Source organism: Schistocerca cancellata, chromosome 2 (assembly GCF_023864275.1).
Source record: "Schistocerca cancellata isolate TAMUIC-IGC-003103 chromosome 2, iqSchCanc2.1, whole genome shotgun sequence".
Classification (NCBI taxonomy): domain Eukaryota; kingdom Metazoa; phylum Arthropoda; class Insecta; order Orthoptera; family Acrididae; genus Schistocerca; species Schistocerca cancellata.
Genome location: NC_064627.1, coordinates 108,997,984 through 109,018,348, shown reverse-complemented (window position 1 = coordinate 109,018,348; position 20,365 = coordinate 108,997,984).

Sequence of the window (20,365 nt, the reverse complement as noted above, 5' to 3'; positions counted from 1 at the left end):
AAATATAGCAATGAAGGCTTTCACGACCGGATGTTTCAGCTGCTGAGAATTTTTGCGTGTTGTATGGCCGTGTTCCATGGAATTCTTCAATCCCTGACGTTTCGTCCAAGGCTACGTTGGACGAAACGTCAAGGATTGAAGCGTTCCATGGATCACGGCTATACAACCCGGAAAAATTCTCAGAAGATGAAAATGTAGCATAGATATTTTAAAAAAGAAATTGGTGACTCACTCAGACAGAAAGGATATCTTCCCATATAAGTTTTAAGAATAATCTAGTTTTTCAATCATCTCACTGTTTATGACGAGATATCCATATAACTATGTGTTTGACGACGATATGATTTTGCACTTACATGCGGTGTTATATTTTGTTACTGTCTGCAAGATACAATTCGAATAAAGTTAACAGCAAAGAGGCAACAAATTATAACAACTGATGATGAGGTTTCATTGCATGAACGGCGGAAATGAAGTAAGCGGATGTGTCGCCGAGAAGAAGAAAGACTTTAAAATTATGTGTAAAATTGGTTATAGGTTGCTAATTGCTTTCATTCTCAAACACTGGCTGAATATAGTGTGGGTAATTACAACGCTGTGAGTTATTTTGCCTCGCATATACACAGATTCTAAATTTAACGAAAGATAATAGCTCTTAATATGTAGATTATGACAGCAGTTTAAATTTTTAAATAAGATAAGTAACTATATAAATTCTGAAAAATCAGAATTTTGTTGCACCTGGAAACCGCTAAGCAGCCTGCCTGCAACCAGGTTAGTCATTTAGTGATACGCAGCGTGCATCTAAATTACCTTTGTAGAGTTTGAGGTCTTGTACTGGACACCAAGACAGTTATGTTTAGCCCGAAAACTTACGTCCAAAAATGTGCCATTTTTCAGCTACATGCAGAATACCACAGCACATGATGGGTCTCTGACTGCTACTGATTGTCGTCTAGGTCCGCTTACAAGTAGAGCTCGATGTGACGATCAACGACGTCAACACAGATAGTGTACCTCCGTACCATGTTCCGGTACACACGATCACGAACCATCATTTTCCAGCAACGCCCGCGGTCATAACCCGCACCGGTAGGTTTACCTCGGATACTACGGGGTCTCATAAATCAAAGACTTCATCTAACCCCACAGGCAATGCTCTAGCGGGTCCAACTTGGTAGACTGCGCAGACTAAGGAATCGGGCAACCATAACCTATCCACTGTTGTCCAGGTGATCTCGGAACGCACGTGAGAAATGAATTGGAACCACAAGTTTTGACGCCCATGCAGTTGCACATTTTCCAAGAGACGGTGCAGAACAATGTCAAGAAATCGCAAGTACGCGACACCCGTGGGATGTAGTGGAAGAAGGTATAACCCAATCACACATCCATTCAGGAACCCTGCCCAGATGTTAAGACCGTATGTTTCCTGGAACCCGCAAGGTGGCGGACCATGTGGATTTTCATTTGCTCACACATGATTGTTGTGGCAGCTGAGAACACCTTCCCTGGTGAACTTGGTTTCATGCATGATAATGATCCGCCGTTGGAAGTCCGTCTCGTCCACACAGCGGTGCAAGAACCACCCGAAGAAATGGGCTCGTAGCTCAGAATCCTACGACGGCATGGTGTATACCTTCTGGGGGTGGAAAGGATGCAGCTGCTGCTCAGGTGTTCCTGCAGAAAACGCCAGACAGGATTTTGATCCACTTCCTATGTTTCCGGTACTCGTCAGCTCGTCCTCTTCCACTCTTCCACCTCTGGTGTGCGGCGTCGCCGTCGAGCACCACGGGGGACCCTGCTTTCATTGAATGTAGCCGTCTCCGACACCAGCTTGTAACCCGTAGCAAAGAGCAAGTGGGAAGGTGTCTGCCGATGTGGAAAACGCTCCGCATACAACTGACGAGCAGCCATCCCACTGCACCGAGCTACGTCGTACAATAACATAACGTCGGTGTATTCCGGAAATGTGCAGAAGGACTGTTGCTATTTTTAAAAATATAGGAATCAGATACATTGATATTTAAAAAATATCATTATAGGCCTCACTATTGGCTCTCGACATATCGAAAAAGTTATCAGTATATCGAGGAAAGAACTATCGACGTACCGGCCAAATACAATATCGGCTGCATATTGTAAATATACTGCCAGTTTTGGAGCTGTATACTTAAGTATTGATACCCTGCTACTTGCTCTACGGGGGCGTAGAGCAAGTTTAGTCACATACCGGACTTCTCTGGAACACTTCATGTCGATTTCCCTTTTTTTCCATTTCTGCAAACGCCAGCAACCTAGCTGCTGCAGCGTCAAAATTGCGAGGTGAGGTTAAACGTTGCAGTTGTTGTTGGCAGCGCCCAGCATTTCCCCCTCACACGTCTTCGCCCACCCCCAAAGCCAGTCTTTTAGATTTTTGTTCATCAGTTTCAGCAGCTCTTTTTGGAGAACGCCGATGTGAAGAAATGGCAGGCCAGGTGCGTTAAAAATCGGTTTTTAACGCAACTGGTGTGCTATTTCTTTACCGCGTATATTTCTTTATTCTATTCACACCGCCATCAGCCAGTGCAATCGGACTTTTTCATTGTGCCATTTATATATGCTTCACACAGTCAAAGAGAAAGTCTGGACGTGATGAAAGCTCAAAAAGCAGTACGACTCACAGTGAAAGTAAAATTATGCTCTACTACAATTTCAAAGGAAATCTTCAAATATTTATCAAAAATTGCAAGAAATATAATATAAAATAAAAATATCGGCACTCGATATTTCCATTATGATGTCTCTCTATCGGCGAGATAAATATCGCCATATATATATATATATATATATATATATATATATATATATATATATATATATATGCACATTGTAGAAAATATCAATATATGGCTATATCGATATCTTATTAACGGCCATAATGTGTAGTTCACTATGATCAACAGCAATACACTAAAAATGATATACATACAGCATGGCTTCTGCACTGTAGTGAATGATTACTACCATACAATAGTACAGTGTGGAAAAAGGCCACAAACACAACAGCAAGTATAGACTTACCTGGGCAGATCGCAAACTCAACTGAAACAATCTAAACAAACCAGTATTGGGGATGAGAAATCAGCTGATCGGTGAATGCCGTACGTAATACCATAGTCAGTTGCGCCGAAAATAAGGGAGATTCAAACGTGTGTTGTGGTGTTTTGCGTGTTTCGGGAAAATGGTGTGTATCTACACATGAGTTTCCATGCTAAATTGATTTGTATTCTTTACCAGTACAAGTTTTCACAATCTGTAAAGAGGATTTAGTTACACCCTGTAGATGAACCCTCTTTGAAGCAAGTAACACGTTTCCCAGGCTCAACCAAGTACGTCACTTACGTGAGGTCTTGGATCTAAAGCCTCGTTTACTCTGGGGCAACAACTTGCCGAATCCTCCCTCGGACATGGGGGTGTGATGGCCTTAGCCTAACTTAGATGAAGTAGTTGAAATGGCTCTGAGCACTATGGGACTTAACTGCTGTGGTCATCAGTCCCCTAGAACTTAGAACTACTTAAACCTAACTAACCTAAGGACATGACACACATCCATGCCCGAGGCAGGATTCGAACCTGCGACAGTAGCGGTCGCGCGGTTCCAGACTGAAGCGCCTAGAACCGCAAGGCCACTCCGGCCGGCTAGATTAAGTAGTTACGGACATGTGGAGCGCGTCGTCGTGTGGTACGCCACAAAAGGCAACGTCTTGTGGCCTGTGTTGCATGCGGCAGGTTAATTTATATCGAAGCAACATAATTTGTGGCACACTGAGTGGGTCTTGCAGGAAATGGGTGATAAAGTGATTACGGCGGCTGCTTAGTTGGTCATCGCACATGCCGCTAACAATGAAAATGAAAATAAAAGGGAAAGGAAACGATGGTGCAAGAGAAGAATATTTAAAGGAGGCACACGAAAGAGTATACGAGGAGATCTAGCAGCAGATGATTGCGCGTTATTTAGTAATTTTACGAGAATTTCCAGTGAAGACTCGAATTATTTACTACAGTTAATTACACCTCTTATTCTAAAGAAATATGCCTATTGCCAAGAAAGTGTTTCACCAAGAATTCGACTGGCCATCGCATTACGATTTTTAGCCCTGGGGACTAGTACAAGTCGCTAATGTATTTGTTGAAAATATCATATTCTGCCATTTCCCTCATAGTGCTGGGAGTACGTGAAGCTATTGCATCAGTGTTGAAAAATTACACTAAGGTAAGAACACAGCTTTCAATACTCACTTTATGTAAATAATTGTTTATTTTCATTTTTAAGCAAGTTGTAATAAAAATTAAATAAGTGGTACATAGTATTCAACTTATTTTTTAAACTGCAAAACTTGATGGAGCCCTTCTGATGTACCTGCTACTTCAATGAATTCTTCCCTCTCAACAGTATCATTATCAACGTACGTAATTTCCCAATTAGCTTCTAGACAGTTTATTCCAGCACTGTTTTCCGATACGGCTACCGGTAATGATGTGATGTTGGGACCTGGCTTCTCATACCCCCCAACGCTGCTTCGAATAGCAGATTTCCAATGAAATGCTTCACAAACGTTTGTGTTGTAGGGGAAATTTTCTCATCTCATTGGCGATGAAGTCTCCATACACACTTCATTCATCTCTGTCGTTAACAGATATTAAAATCTGGTAAGCTTCCTCAATTCGGCATCTCTCTCCATTTCCTGAGCTGTTCTTTTTTGGGTCTAGTAAGTATCTTTCTCAGTGTTTCCTCATGAGACGTAGTTGGTGTTTAAGGCACACTGTCTTCAGAAGGCTGACTGCATCTTCATCTTCTGTTTTGCGTCAATCTGAAAAAATGGGGAAAGTAATGATAATGTTTTACTTTTTATATTGCAAAGGACACTGAAGAAAGGAAGAAATTTGCCAGAAATTTCAAAGTGAAATGGAACTTCCCTCACTGTGTAAGAACCATAGATGGCAAACATGTGCAAATTATATGTCCTGCCAATACTGGAAGTGAATATATTAACTACAATAGAACATTTACCCACGTCCCTAAGGCCATTGCAGACGAAAATTATTGCTTACACTATGTACATGTTGGTTGTCAGGACCATATATCAGTTGGGGGAGTTTTTAAGAATACTTCGTTTCATAAAGCGTTAACAGAAAATAAATTAAATATTCCTCCCCCAGAATCTCTACCAGGAAGAGAAAATTTGACAGCATGTATTTCAGTTGCTATCGAGGATTTTCCATTGACTACAAATATAATGAAACCTTATGCTGGCAGCTACCAAGGCCGGAGGAAAGCATATTTAATTACCGACTTTCTCGCGCACGACGCATTGTCGAAAACGCTCTCGGAATAATGTACTCTGTATTTAGAGTGTTTAGGAAGCCTTGTTACTGCAAGCTGAGAACTCTGAAATAGTCGCAAAAACGTGTAAATATCTCCATAATTTTTTTAAGGCAAAATGCAACGTCCTGAACTATTTATTCACTTCCAAATAGTTTGGATACATAAAACGTAGACAACGGTGTCATTACTCATGGAGAGTGGAGAGAAGCTACTCGCAACTTCCTGTGATGCACAGCCAGTACGAGAAGAATTCAAAGCATATTTTATGACACCATATGGAAAGGTTGAGTGGCAAGAGAGATACCAATAGTATAAACCTGCACCAATGTATGTTAATTGTGTTCCTACTACAACGTGTATTCATTTACGTAAATAAATATAATTATCTAAACGAACTCAAACTTTTTAGTTACTTTGTTCTTACAAACTTTTTGTGTGGTCCACTGTAATATTTATTTTGTAAATACTGTTTACATCTACCTATTACTTACTTATCCGAAAGCATTTGGCAAAAGGTACCATATGTAGCCTCATTCATTACAAAAGTTTTAAAAAAATGGGACTTTCTAAGAACATAATAAAATTTCCTATTTTCAAATATACTTACTGATAATTTTGTTGCCATGGATTGGTAAAACACAATACTCAGTTAAGAAATATGAATAGTTAGTGAAATATAGATACTTAACAATTGAGCTGTCCATTCCTGTACGTGGTTCTGTCACATCTAAGATGAATTGTAGTGACTCATATACAAACCATTATCTTTGCGTAATACCCGCTGAGCCGCTCTCTTTGTTCGTCACTCGCGTGTGTTCGCGATAAAACGCACTTCTCAAATTTATAATCTTCTACCTCACAGTGTTCTCATCGATTTCATATTTTGTAGCTAGTTTTCTTATAACGTCTCCTTTCACTGCATTATTTTTATAATTATTTTCAGCTACGTTTCACGGAACCTCAGTTTGTCTGTAGTCCTCTATGAATGCTAAATACTTTTCGTTCGAGCTCTTCATATTTTCGAATTTACCACTGCCGCACAGAAAATGTCGCACACGAATCTACTCAGCTCGGGAGTTAGCTGTGGCACATTGCCGCAGCTTGCGACATAACGCACAGAGTTGTCTATGCCACACGAATCATGCAACAACGTGCATCATATTGCATGCAGCACAGTTGCATGGCCGGCCGTTGTGGCCGAGCGGTTCTAGGCGCCCCAGTCTGGAACCGCGCGACCGCTACGGCGTCAGGCTCGAATCTTGCCTCGGGTATGGATGTGTGTGATGTCCTCAGGTTAGTTAGGTTTAAGCAGTTCTAAGTTCTAGGGGGATGACCTCAGATGTTAAGTCCCATAGTGCTGAGAGCCATTTTTTGAACTGTTGCACGCCCACAATGTTGCAAGATGTTGCCGCAGTGTAAACGAGGCTTAAGAAGCTGAGTAAGGCCAGTGCGTGAAGCTGCAAAAGAAAGAACGACCTGTCGCTTCCGCAGGAGATTCATACGGATGCTTATCAACAAGCTCCCTACCCTCAGTGGAACGGGAAAATGTGTGTTTGTGGGCGGGAAAGAGGAGGGTGAAGGAGGCGTGAGGGGAGGTGGGGTATAATATTTCCTTTGAAACACAACGTGTTCTGTGGAGTATAGATGTAGATGTGGGAGACAGATTCAGGGACGGAGGGCATTCACTGTGCAACTATGGCGGACTTGCACCACCGCGCCCGTTTCGATGTGGTCCGTCGATGGGAGAAGGGCGAAGAAAGGCGGCGCGCTGGCCGACGGCCCTAATTGCGAAGAGATGGCGGCCAGCAATTAGTGCCGGCAGCGGTGATTAGAGGCGCCTGGCTACTGCTGGTGTGCCACCGCCGCTGCTGCTGCTACTGTGTTGCCGCCACGCGCCCAGCCTGATTAAAAGAGAGTCGCCCACCGCCGCCCACCGACGCCCACGCCGGCCCGCGCAACGGATCTTTCATTCCGCACGGCTATTATTCCCCCTGCCGTTGCTAGGAGCCGGAGTCCATTTTCCTACCCGTCTCGATTTACTAATAATACCGCCTTGTGGAACCGGAGGCATCGGCTCCGCCGTCTGGGAAGGCACCCGACCGAACGGCATCTGCTTCCTTCCGTTTGTGGCCACAGGTCGGAAGCACACGTATTCAGGATTGTAGTCTTTCGACGCTGTTCGACATGATTCTCCTGCGGTCCACCCACACCTCTTATTGTTGAGAGCCCGGGGTACAATACCAATGGCCCTAGCCAGCCTCATGCATATAGCGACTGGAAAGTAACGAAGCAAAATTATAGTAATTTTTAGAACCACACAACTAACGCCACTCCCGATTCTTTAAAGAATCGAGCACCTCTTCATAAAACAACTTCAAACGCATGATAAATTTAAAAGTCAGTGAATGTATGACATAATTAATTTATAGATGTCCATCTCATTGCATGGACTAGGGTATCGTGAGAATATCCTTATTCTTCGCTTAAAGCTTCCGGGCTGATAGGCCGTGGTCGAAGTATAAAACTCTCCCCTGGCGATTCGTCTATGACTGCGGGAGACATCCAGGTACAGCGGCGAAGTGCACCTCCGTGGATGTCTCCCGCAGTCGGAGACGAAACGTCAGGGGAGAGTTTTATACGTCGACCACGGCCTATCAGCCCGGAAGTTTTAAGTGAAGACAATACCGTCCGTGAAAGCCTACATTGTATGTCCATATTCTATTACACGACTAGTTTCGGTGGCACATTACCGCCGCCCTCGGGTCCTGTTTACCAACAAACAATAAGACAATGCCAATATTATAAAACTAAACAACGAACGCATAAAATTATGGTACTGTAATGTATTAGTTGCAGTGACCTTACTGTAATATTCTACGAAGTATCGATAGAGTACATATGTCATTTTTTCCCTCCTGCTCTTCTACATCTACATCTACATCTATACTCCGCGAGCCACCTTACGGTGTGTGGCGGAGGGTACTTATTGTACCACTATCTGATCCCCCCTTCCCTGTTCCATTCACGAATTGTGCGTGGGAAGAACGACTGCTTGTAAGTCTCCGTATTTGCTCTAATTTCTCGGATCTTTTCGTTGTGATCATTACGCGAGATATATGTGGGCGGTAGTAATATGTTGCCCATCTCTTCCCGGAATGTGCTCTCTCGTAATTTCGATAATAAACCTCTCCGTATTGCGTAACGCCTTTCTTGAAGTGTCCGCCACTGGAGCTTGTTCAGCATCTCCGTAACGCTCTCGCGCTGACTAAATGTCCCCATGACGAATCGCGCTGCTTTTCGCTGGATCATGTCTATCTCTTCTATTAATCCAACCTGGTAAGGGTCCCATACTGATGAGCAATACTCAAGAATCGGACGAACAAGCGTTTTGTAAGCTACTTCTTTCGTCGATGAGTCACATTTTCTTAGAATTCTTCCTATGAATCTCAACCTGTCCAGAATTGTATAAGCGTGTAGAACATAAACAAAGAATAAACCTAAATCACATTCACAGAACACATGGCTGTCGTCATGTGTAAAAACAATGGACGTCTAAAAAGGCAGCTTTCGCTCCTTACAAATAACATCATTAAAACAACAAATGTATCCTTATTACAAATTTAACAAAAGGTCCCAAATATCAGATATGATCCAACTGAAATGTTGATTAATGTTTAAAGACGAATTCCAAGGGTCTATACGTGTAACTAACGGTAGAGGCTAATCACAAACCCACTGCAACTGCACATGAACCACACAATTTTGTGACAACGTATGTCCGAGAATTAAAAAGTCTTGAGGACTATGTACCTCTAAACAACCAAATACACCAGGCCTCAAATATCACGTTCACTATTACACCCTTGTGTGATAAACACCTAACTGCAAGAAACAAAGCTAAAATACGTATTTCATACAATATATTCCTCCATAATAAAACCCTCTAGTTGCGGATTATTCAACCGTACTCCAACGAAAACGTATAGAAAAGGTTTGAAATTATGTCTCACGTTTCCTGGAAGTAGCTAAGTGTTTTCATCATCAAACGCTGGATGAATATAACCTGAGTAATTTGTACCCCGTTTTAAGAAGAAGCTAGTTTTTTCCCCGTCTCAATGTGTATCACGTCGTTTCTCCTGACCTAAGTGTCATACTTTGATATAACATTCCATTTACATTCAGCGGTATTTGTAGATACTGCCCGAAAAATGTGTTGAAAATAGAATTAGTAGCAGAAAAGTAATAAATGAAAATACGTGCCTGATGCTGATCTTTTACTAAATGAGCAGCGGATAATTAGTAAGCGATATACTGTCTTCTCTCAGTTACTTTTTGAGGAAGTGTTAGTGAGAAAAAATATCAGAATGATGAAATAATGTGTAAAATTTGTTGGAAGTCGCTATGTGCTGTCAATTTCAAATACTGGGTGGATATAGTCTCTGTAATTTGTGTCTGTTGTCCAAACAGCCTTGCCGCAGGGGTAACACTTGTTCCCGTCAGATCACCGAAGTTAAGCGCTGTCGGGCTTGGAATTGACTTGGAGGGGTGACCGTCCAGTCTGCCGAGGGCTGCTGGCAAGCGGGGTGCACTCAGCCTTTGTGAGGCGAATTGAGTAGCTACTTGATTGAGAAGTAGCGGCTCTGGTCACAAAAACTGACAACGGCCGGGAGAGTGGTGTGCTGACCACACGCCCATCCATATCTGCATACAATGACGCCTGTGAGCTTAGGATGACGCGGCGGTCGGTCAGTACCGTTTGGGTCATCCGAGACCTGATCTGACAGAGTTTAGTTTTAATCTACGCATCTTGAGCTACGTGGCGTCAAAACATATATACAGTACACAACATTAACACCTGTCTAATTGCCGGTGCCTTAATCTTTAACGTAAAATTATACCTCTTAATCAGTAGATTATCATAGCATTTAATTTTTTTAATTCGATTAGTATTTAAAGGGAATACTCAAAATCAAATTTTGTTTCCTTTTGTAAGGGTGTAAAATTTTCAAGAGCAATTTTACATCCAATTTTGTCGTCTCAACCGCATTGGGGGTCAGCTGTGTGTAGATGTGAGTATTGAATGTTTTTATATGTCTGAGTATTAATGTTATGGTAATGCAGTAGCACAATGGCGAGAAGGCATTTTGCGGCAAAGCAGAACCCAGGCCTGCACGGATTAAACAATCGCGCAGCTGTGGCTGCAAATAACTTCGTTGTTAAAAGTTGGGGAGAAAGCTGTTCATTTCCTAAGAAAATGGTACCGAATGAAACTAACGTAAGACTTATGGTCAGTACAGCCTTAGCTTGAGAGATGGGCAGTTCAATTTTGGGTTGTGACTCAATCGTACGTAGTGGGCAGTCGTAAGTTGGGCGCAGGAATTGTGGTAGCGCCAAAATAAATAAATAAATAAATAAAATATTAAATAAAAAAATTCAAAATAGGGAAAGACCTTTATTAATGCGATTGGAAGGTTCTTCCGTGAGAGAGGTGTAGTGGACTGACCCGACAGCCAATCCACTAGGACGGGTAGCCGAAAGGCACGCGTTTAAGCTCACGCAGGCTGGCGTGAGGTCTGGAAAATGACAAGGAATTATAGTACCCAAAAATAGTACATAGCTTCTGGAATATTTAACTTTAATTCATAATTGGTGAACATCGGTCTGACGGTACAGGCATCCATAGATAAATAACAAATGTGAATTGCGCCTTGCTAGGTCGTAGCAAATGACGTAGCTGAAGGCTATGCTAACTATCGTCTCGGCAAATGAGAGCGTATTTGTCAGTGTAGCTTCGCTAGCAAAGTCGGCTGTACAACTGGGGCGAGTGCTAGGACGTCTCTCTAGACCTGCCGTGTGGCGGCGCTCGATCTGCAATCACTGACATTGGCGACACGCGGGTCGGCCTTATACTAGCGGACCGCGGCCGATTTAAAGGCTACCACCTAGCAAGTGTGGTGTCTGGCGGTGACACCACAAGAGGTTATTTACGTCAATGTATATAGGAGGTTTGAGTGTCGAGACCAGGATCTATTAAAGTTTAATTTGACGGTAATTTAATGTGATTTTTTTCAGCAATACTGGACGCTTCCAACTTCTGTTGGCATTTTTGAGTGTTGGAAGAGATTAAATCGGTTTGTTTGGTGATAGTTATTCGGAGATCTGACTGTTTCGAACTAATAAAAGTAGTGCGTGTGACTAACTGCAAAGTTAAATGAGGCGAAGTTTCGTGATATATTGTGCTGTTGTTGTGGATTTGTGGGCAAGATATGACAATGTTGCTCCATTGCGCGGATGGGTGATTTTATCTGACACACAGCTACCTCCGAACCATTTGACACAGCAAGTACAGCCAACCAATCCACTGCAAATAGAAAGCTACGAGTGGCTTAAAGCAATGTATGTAGTTTGCACCGTAAATTGGTCCAATGCATGAAGTGACTCTGTAGCCTAATCTTTTAAGAGTCAGAGTTTAAGTGGCATTTTCCATTAGTGATTTATTTTTATAGCTGGATGTGTCATTAACAAATTACATTTTTCCCAATTTCGTATTTCTTTTGTTCGTAAGATATAATTCTATGAAAGGTATTCCGCACACCAGTTTGGTTACAAGAAAGAGCAATATTTGCGGTGGATTAATTTATCATGTATACGCTAACATTTTTCAATACTATTACCAAGTTATTAGGTAGACTGTGTATGTTTTTAAAAGAGATATACATCTACTTATCTTGTGAGATAAGCATGGAAAAGGTTAAAGCCACCACGTTCATTAAAACGACTAAACTGTAGGAGTTGTAAGGATTGCCCATTCCAGAACTAACTAAAAAAACTAAACTCCGTCCGAACAGACCATGAAGGCCCAACGGTACCGACCAGCTGCCGTGTCTCCCCAGCCCACAAGCGTAACTGGATGCGGATATGGAGGGGTATATGGTCAGCACACTGCTCTCCCGGCCGTATGTCAGTTTACGAGATCGGAGCCGCTACTTCACATTCAAGTAGCTCCTCAGCTTGCCTCACAAGGGCTGAATGCACCCCGCTTGCCAAAAGTGCTCGGCAGACGGGGTGGTCAACCACCCAAGTGCCAGTCCAGCTCGACAGCGCTTAACTTCGGTGATCTGACAGGAACCGGTGCTACCACTGCGGCAAGGCCGTAGGCACGCCCACTCCAGAACCGCAGCAACCCCTAATGTTTGTGAGGATGAAGGCTGAGGAACCTGTGTGGCGTCACCAGACCCAGTAAGACGGAATTAAATATTACACCATTTACTTTTCTTAACACTTCTCGTCGCCGTATCTTCGGCGACTGACGGCTTAAAAGTCAGTGAGGAATGTAATGAACCCAGTAGCTGGCTCAGGCTGTCGTATCTCACTGCACCAGATCCGCGCTCACACTAGTGACTTCTAGCAGGCCGGCTGCCATCTATGGTGTGGAAGGCGGCCCCGTCCGAAGCTGTGACGGAGATGGCAGTGACCACGACACATGCATGTTGTGCCTCATACCCTGTTCTCAGAGTACTCTGGCCTTCCAAGATCACGGCCTGTGTTGTCCCATTAGATGAACCGTGATGATTGATACCATAAGGTCATGTCGAATGCTGATCCTGGCCTGGCAGTTCAATAGACATGTTACCCAACTGATGCTGGAGGTTAGAACAGTCTGTTCTCCAGGTTGGAAGGCCCCTGGACTACCCATCGGTGGTGGCTGGTGCTGGAAGCTATCTTCTGCCATCCACGGCTACAGATCAGTGGCGATCTCGGATGGCAGCAATACTGAAACAGTCTCATAAACAAGATGTCACAACACAATTATCAGAGATCGAGCCCATATGACTTGAACGCCATCGATCTTAGTGATCCACTAACTCTAGCCTAGCATAATGGAGTATTTATGGCAGCACATAGAGGCTCTGCCTTGTGACATGATTCGTCATTACTGAATGGTTTCTTCTCTTTAGCAGTTGTGTACAGTCCTATGTTCTGCGATATTTGCTTAACCAGTTTGTTTCAGTTTCTAAACTGCTTTGTCAAACACCTGGCAGGTGTTGTTGCATCCTCTTTACGGCACCTTACATCATCTTACGAGAGTAACGGAGGCCAGTTGGTCTGCTCTCATCTAACTCTCTTCCACTGAGAAGGCTGGCACTCACACACTGAAGTGTCAATGTTGCATTCTTGGTGATCGTAACGTTTATACCTAGCGGCTGGTTCATTGGATACTTCTGTGCGCTGGAGCAATGCTCTTCTGTTCGAACTTAGATAATTTCACTCTCCCATTCCTTTACTTTCTGTACACGTAACAGATCTCAAATGGTTCAAATGGATCTAAGCACTATGGGACTTAACATCTGAGGTCATCAGTTCCCTAGACTTAGAACTACTTAAACCTAACTAACCTAAGGCCATCACACACATCCATGCCCGAGGCAGGATTCGAAACGGCGAGTGTAGCAGCGGCGCGGTTCTGGACTGAAGCGTCGCAACAGAGTGATCGCATGGCTAGGTCTTGCAACCTTCTAAGAGAAAAGCAGTCAGTACAGGGTTAGCGTTTTGGTTTTATGGAGTAGTATGAGCGCACATTACATTTGAAGTAAGCGTGGTTAGTATTAGAGCAAAACTGTAGGATTTCAGCTGGCGCATTTAACGCGATCTTGGAATCGAATAATTTTCTTTTAACACGAAGTCTTGTAAAGCTCGGTCACTGCGACTGAAATTTACTCACATGAGTGCAACGACGCGACGTGAGAAATACAAGACACATCAGCTACCAATAGTGGTGAATGCTGATGCGCTACACCCGGTGTAGACGATTACTTCATTAGATTATGCTTCATTAAGGTGGAACTTCTTGCTTAAAACAGTGTTTGTGGTCCAATTAGTGAACACCGTTTCGTACTGCTCTCGACATTAATGTTGTTTGAAAGGAACACATGCCCATCATAATGCGATACACACAACATGCAACGGTATAGTGTTCATCGTTGCGTATTAAAGTGATAATCATGTAAGATAGAAAACAAATAATAGCAGGCACTTGGTGTAACTTCTTAACAAAGCAAGTGGCCGAAATTGGTTAAGGCGTATGTAAATAAATGTACCAAATGACCCAGTACGGCGTTGTTCACACTGTTAGCCATTAGCTTGCCTATCCGAAAGTGCACAATACATATTTTAAGGCGAATCTGGGTGTCTATGATTGTGCTTAATTGATTTTCAGAGCAAGAAGAAAATCGGGTTCCGTTTATTGGAAGTGAGAAAGTTATTGGAGTTGTCTTGAGTGCAGTGGAAATTAAGAAAGCTGTGATTAATACAGGGACTAAGTTATCTAAGACTATAAAATTATAGTTGGGATGTAAGATGTTTATGTCTCCTGACTTTCATTGCTTACATATTCCTCCCTCATAATCATATTCCGCACATCAAGACACTTCATTCGAACCCAAACTCGATAAGATAAACTCAATGTTGTATGACTTCATGTAAACAAAATGCAAATAACAAGTAAATCGCAAGTGCGCAGCAAGGTTAAAATAGTCGAGGCTGGCGTACACACACACTTTCAACACATGACAGTCACAAAAGCCTTTAGTTAGGGAGAGGCAAACCGCACGCCAGGAGGCTGGTCCCTTCAGAGGACGAGTCAGCCTATCTATGTCGGCCGGCGACCGCCCGTAGAGAAGACAGCATTTGCCCGAGTGAAAGGGAGAACGACCCCATGTTCGGCTTAAAAGCAAATACCGCTACATTGTGTGGGAGCGCCCAGCCTACGCATTCTTTACAAACATACACTCCTGGAAATGGAAAAAAGAACACATTGACACCGGTGTGTGAGACCCACCATACTTGCTCCGGACACTGCGAGAGGGCTGTACAAGCAATGATCACACGCACGGCACAGCGGACACACCAGGAACCGCGGTGTTGGCCGTCGAATGGCGCTAGCTGCGCAACATTTGTTCACCGCCGCCGTCAGTGTCAGCCAGTTTGCCGTGGCATACGGAGCTCCATCGCAGTCTTTAACACTGGTAGCATGCCGCGACAGCGTGGACGTGAACCGTATGTGCAATTGACGGACTTTGAATGAGGGCGTATAGTGGGCATGCGGGAGGCCGGGTGGACGTACCGCCGAATTGCTCAACACGTGGGGCGTGAGGTCTCCACAGTACATCGATGTTGTCGCCAGTGGTCGGCGGAAGGTGCACGTGCCCGTCGACCTGGGACCGGACCGCAGCGACGCACGGATGCACGCCAAGACCGTAGGATCCTATGCAGTGCCGTAGGGGACAGCACCGCCACTTCCCAGCAAATTAGGGACACTGTTGCTCCTGGGGTATCGGCGAGGACCATTCGCAACCGTCTCCATGAAGCTGGGCTACGGTCCCGCACACCGTTAGGCCGTCTTCCGCTCACGCCCCAACATCGTGCAGCCCGCCCCCAGTGGTGTCGCGACAGGCGTGAATGGAGGGACGAATGGAGACGTGTCGTCTTCGGCGATGAGAGTCGCTTCTGCCTTGGTGCCAATGATGGTCGTTTGCGTGTTTGGCGCCGTGCAGGTGAGCGCCACAATCAGGACTGCATACGACAGAGGCACACAGGGCATCATGGTGTGGGGAGCGATCTCCTACACTGGCCGTACACCACTGGTGATCGTCGAGGGGACACTGAATAGTGCACGGTACATCCAAACCGTCATCGAACGCATCGTCCCACCATTCCTAGACCGGCAAGGGTACTTGCTGTTCCAACAGGGCAATGCACGTCCGCATGTATCCCGTGCCACCCAACGTGCTCTAGAAGGTGTAAGTCAACTACCCTGGCCAGCAAGATCTCCGTCCCCCATTGAGCATGTTTGGGACTGGATGAAGCGTCGTCTCACGCGGTCTGCACGTCCAGCACGAACGCTGGTCCAACTGAGGCGCCAGGTGGAAATGGCATGGCAAGCCGTTCCACAGGACTACATCCAGCATCTCTACGATCGTCTCCATGGGAGAATAGCAGCCTGCATTGCTGCGAAAGGTGGATATACACTGTACTAGTGCCGACATTGTGCATGCTCTGTTGCCTGTGTCTATGTGCCTGTGGTTCTGTCAGTGTGATCATGTGATGTATCTGACCCCAGGAATGTGTCAATAAAGTTTCCCCTTCCTGGGACAATGAATTCACGGTGTTCTTATTTCAATTTCCAGGAGTGTAGCAAGCAGTTTCAGAGGTTTTCACAAGGAAACAGCAAACGCCAAACACCGATGCTACAGATTTCCGGATTGGTCACCTTAAACCAAACATCATTTTCCCATTTTAGAAGAGCATTGCTGAGTGTCAGACGATATTCCTGATGCCTTGAGCTGAAGCAGTAATGGAAGAGACTGAAAGATATACCCCTTCACGTCCGGCGTGGAGAGGGGCCGTTCCGTTGTCGCTCTTGGAGCGAGAACACGTAACAAGAGCGTGAGCGCTCGTACGTGTACTCAAAGAGCGAGGAACAAGTCTCTCCTCAGTACTTCACTGAGTAGACATTTATTTTCTTTTCGATTTCATTTTCGTTTTTGATATGATTAACATATGGTCTGTGTCACAATCGGCGCCCCTAAACGTTCTAACATCTTTAATACCGTTCTGAAATCTTTTTTTTTGATAGCCACATGTTCAATCTGATTCACTACTTCTCCATCTGGTGATATCCATATCGCTAAATGAATCTATTTGCGTTGAAATTTTGTGCTGCTTAGCGTGAGATCATTTGTTATTACTAAGTTTATAAGTCGAACCCCATTATCCGAACCTTTCTCACGTAAGCATAAATTGCCAATGGTTGGTTTGTAAATTTCCTCCTTTCCTACTTTGGCATTAAAATCTCCTAAGATTACTCTTATATTATGTCTACTTATAGCCGGCCGGGGTGGCCGAGCGGTTCTAGGCACTACAATCTGGGACCGCGCGACCGCTACGGTAGTAGGTTCGAATCCTGCCTCGGGCATGGATGTTTGTGACGTCCTTAGGTTAGTCACGTTTAAATAGTTCTAATTTCTAGTTGACTGATGACCTTAGAAGTTAAGTCCCATAGTGCTCAGAGCCATTTTTTCTATTTATAGAGTTGTATGTGTGGTCCAATTGACTGTAGAATCCTTCTTTCATGCCACTATCCTTATCTTCTGTTGGTGCATGTGCATCTAGAAATTTACTATCGAAGCACTGAGTCCAAAGTGTGATGTATGATATTCGGTTATTGGCATGTTTGAATTCCTTTATAGAGTCATTTATTGATTTATGACTTTAGAATCCAGTTCCTAGTTTATAGCGTTGAACGCAGCTCCATACATTACAGTTCCTTTCAATCTTACTTCTTGGACAGCTACCTGCTATACCCTGTATCTCTATAGTTCATTTGGGCACTTCAAGGGTGGTATAGACATTTGATGTTCCAAGAACCAAATGAAAAATCCTTGTAGCTTCCCCAGCTTTCGTTACAGTATATTCTGACCTGTTTCCAAGGCATGCATTGAGGAGTATACCGTCACTGGTCAGAATTTTTACATGAGCGGGTTAGTAGCCCTCAGAACAACCCCCAACCGGGAGGACCAGGAGTCTTTATTTTGGGCCGCTCTGCCCGTAGGATAGTTGCCTTGTCTCTTCAGCCAAGGAAACGTAGACCTGCCTAACATCGTGCAGGGTCCCCGAGAGCCGCAACACGACGTGCCATGGACTCGACTAATGTCTGAAGTAGTGCTTCAAGGAACTGACACCGTCAATCCTGCAGGGCTGTCCATGAATCCGTAAGAGCACGAAGGGGTGGATATATCTTGTGAACAGCACGTTGCAAGGCATCCCAGACATGCTCAATAATGTTCATTATTGTGGAGTTAGGTAGCCAGCGGAAGTGTTTAAACCCAGAAGAGTGTTCCTGGAGCCACTCTGTATCAATTTTGGACGTGTGGGGTGAAGCATTGTCCTACTTCAATTGCCCAAGTCCGTCGGTATGCACAGTGGACGTGAATGGACGCAGGTGATCAGACATGATGCTTAAGTATGTGTCACCTGTCATAGTCGTATCTAGAAGTATCAGAGTTTCCACATCACTCCAATTTACCCACACCATTGCAGAAACTCCACCAGTTTTAACAGTCACCTGCTGACATGCAAAGTCCATGGATACATGAGGTGGTCTTCAAAGCCGTACATATCCGTCGGCTCGATACAATTTGAAACGATACCCGTCCGACCAGGCAGTATGTTTCCAGTCATCAACAGTGCACTATCGGTGCTGACGGGCCCAGACGAGGCGTAAAGCTTTGTGTCGTGTAGTCATCAAGGGTACACGAGTGGGCCTTCGCCTCCGGAAGCCCATATCGATGATGTTTCGTTGAGTGGTTCGCATGCTTACACTTGTTCATGACACAGCAATGAAAATTGCAGAAATTTGCAAAAGAGTTGCACTTCCGTCACGTTGAACGATTCTCTTCAGTCGTCGTCGGTCCCGTTCTTGCAGGTCTTTTTCCGGCCGCAGTGTAAGAGAGAGAGAGAGAGAGAGAGAGAGAGAGAAGTAATTGTCGGAATACCCAGATCAAAGCTAACACGCTTAGATTCTGAAAATACTATCCCTACGAGAACAAAACTCATTAGTGAAACGAAATATGCGGAATAATCTAGTTTCTTCATTTTTAAATCGCCTTTACCAGTAATCAAACGCACTGCAAATATAGCTAAAACAAGGCGCTTCTTTAATTCTAACTATTAGGTTTTCCAATTGATGCTATGATCCGTCAGTAGCCTCACAAACATGACAGCTTGTATTCTAGTATTTAATTTTAATAGCCTGCGGAGCTCTCTTTAAATCCTTTTGCCTCGAACCATATGTTGATGTTTTCGAATATTGCATTAGCTGCCTTGTCAGTAAAGGTATTGGTATAATTTTTTATTTCATTACTTGTATCTCCCGTAAAACGTACAATACTTACATTTTCTGCAGCTACAACTGGAAAACAATTTACGCATGTCTGAAACAGTCGACCCAGACTCGAGTCTTATACATCAAGTCTCACTGATTTCAGTATAGAGTGCCCATAGTTACGTTACTGACGTGAAAGTGTAACACAGTGCTTCCAGTCACTGAGATATGACAAAAACCTGCTATGCCTACTACTTCATAATATTTTAACTTCTTCATTAGGATATCATGGTTATCACAGTCAAAAGCCTTAGACTAATGAGAAAATGTTACCAGTGGTATTACTTTCAGATTTTATGATTCTGGTATATCAGTTGTGAAGATAAATATGGCCTTGAGAGTTGTCATTAATAACATGGAAATGGTTCCCATTCAATGCCATAGACACCACTGATTTCGAACACACCCTTTAGTATTTAATAAGTGTAGACATTCACCTTTTTATTATTTATAACACAGTTGCCGATGACATTGTAATTCTGTCAGAGACAGCAAACGACTTGGAGAGCAGTTGAACGGAATGGACAGCGTCTTGAAAGGAGGATATAAGTTGAACATCAACAAAACCAAAACGAGGATAATGGAATATAGTTGAATTAACTCGGGTGATGCTGAGGAATTAGATTAGGCACTGAGACACTTAAAGTAGTAAAGGAGTTTTGCTATTTGGAGAGAAAAATAATTGATGATGGTCGAAGTAGAGAGGATATAAAATGTAGACTGGCAATGGCAAGGAAAACGTTTCAGAAGAAGAGAAATTTGTTAACATCGAGTATAGATTTAAGTGCAAGGAAGACGTTTCTGGAAGTATTTGTATGGAAGTGAAACATGGACGATAAATAGTTTGACAAGAAGAGAATAGAAGCTTTCGAAATGTGGTGCTACAGAAGAATGCTGAAGATTAGATGGGTAGATCACAAAACTAATGAGGAGGTATTGAATGTAATTGGGGAGAAGAGGAGTTTGTGGCACATCTTGACAAGAAGAAGAGACCGGTTGGTAGGACATGTTCTGAGGTATCAAGGGATCACAAATTTAGCATTGGAGGGCAGTGT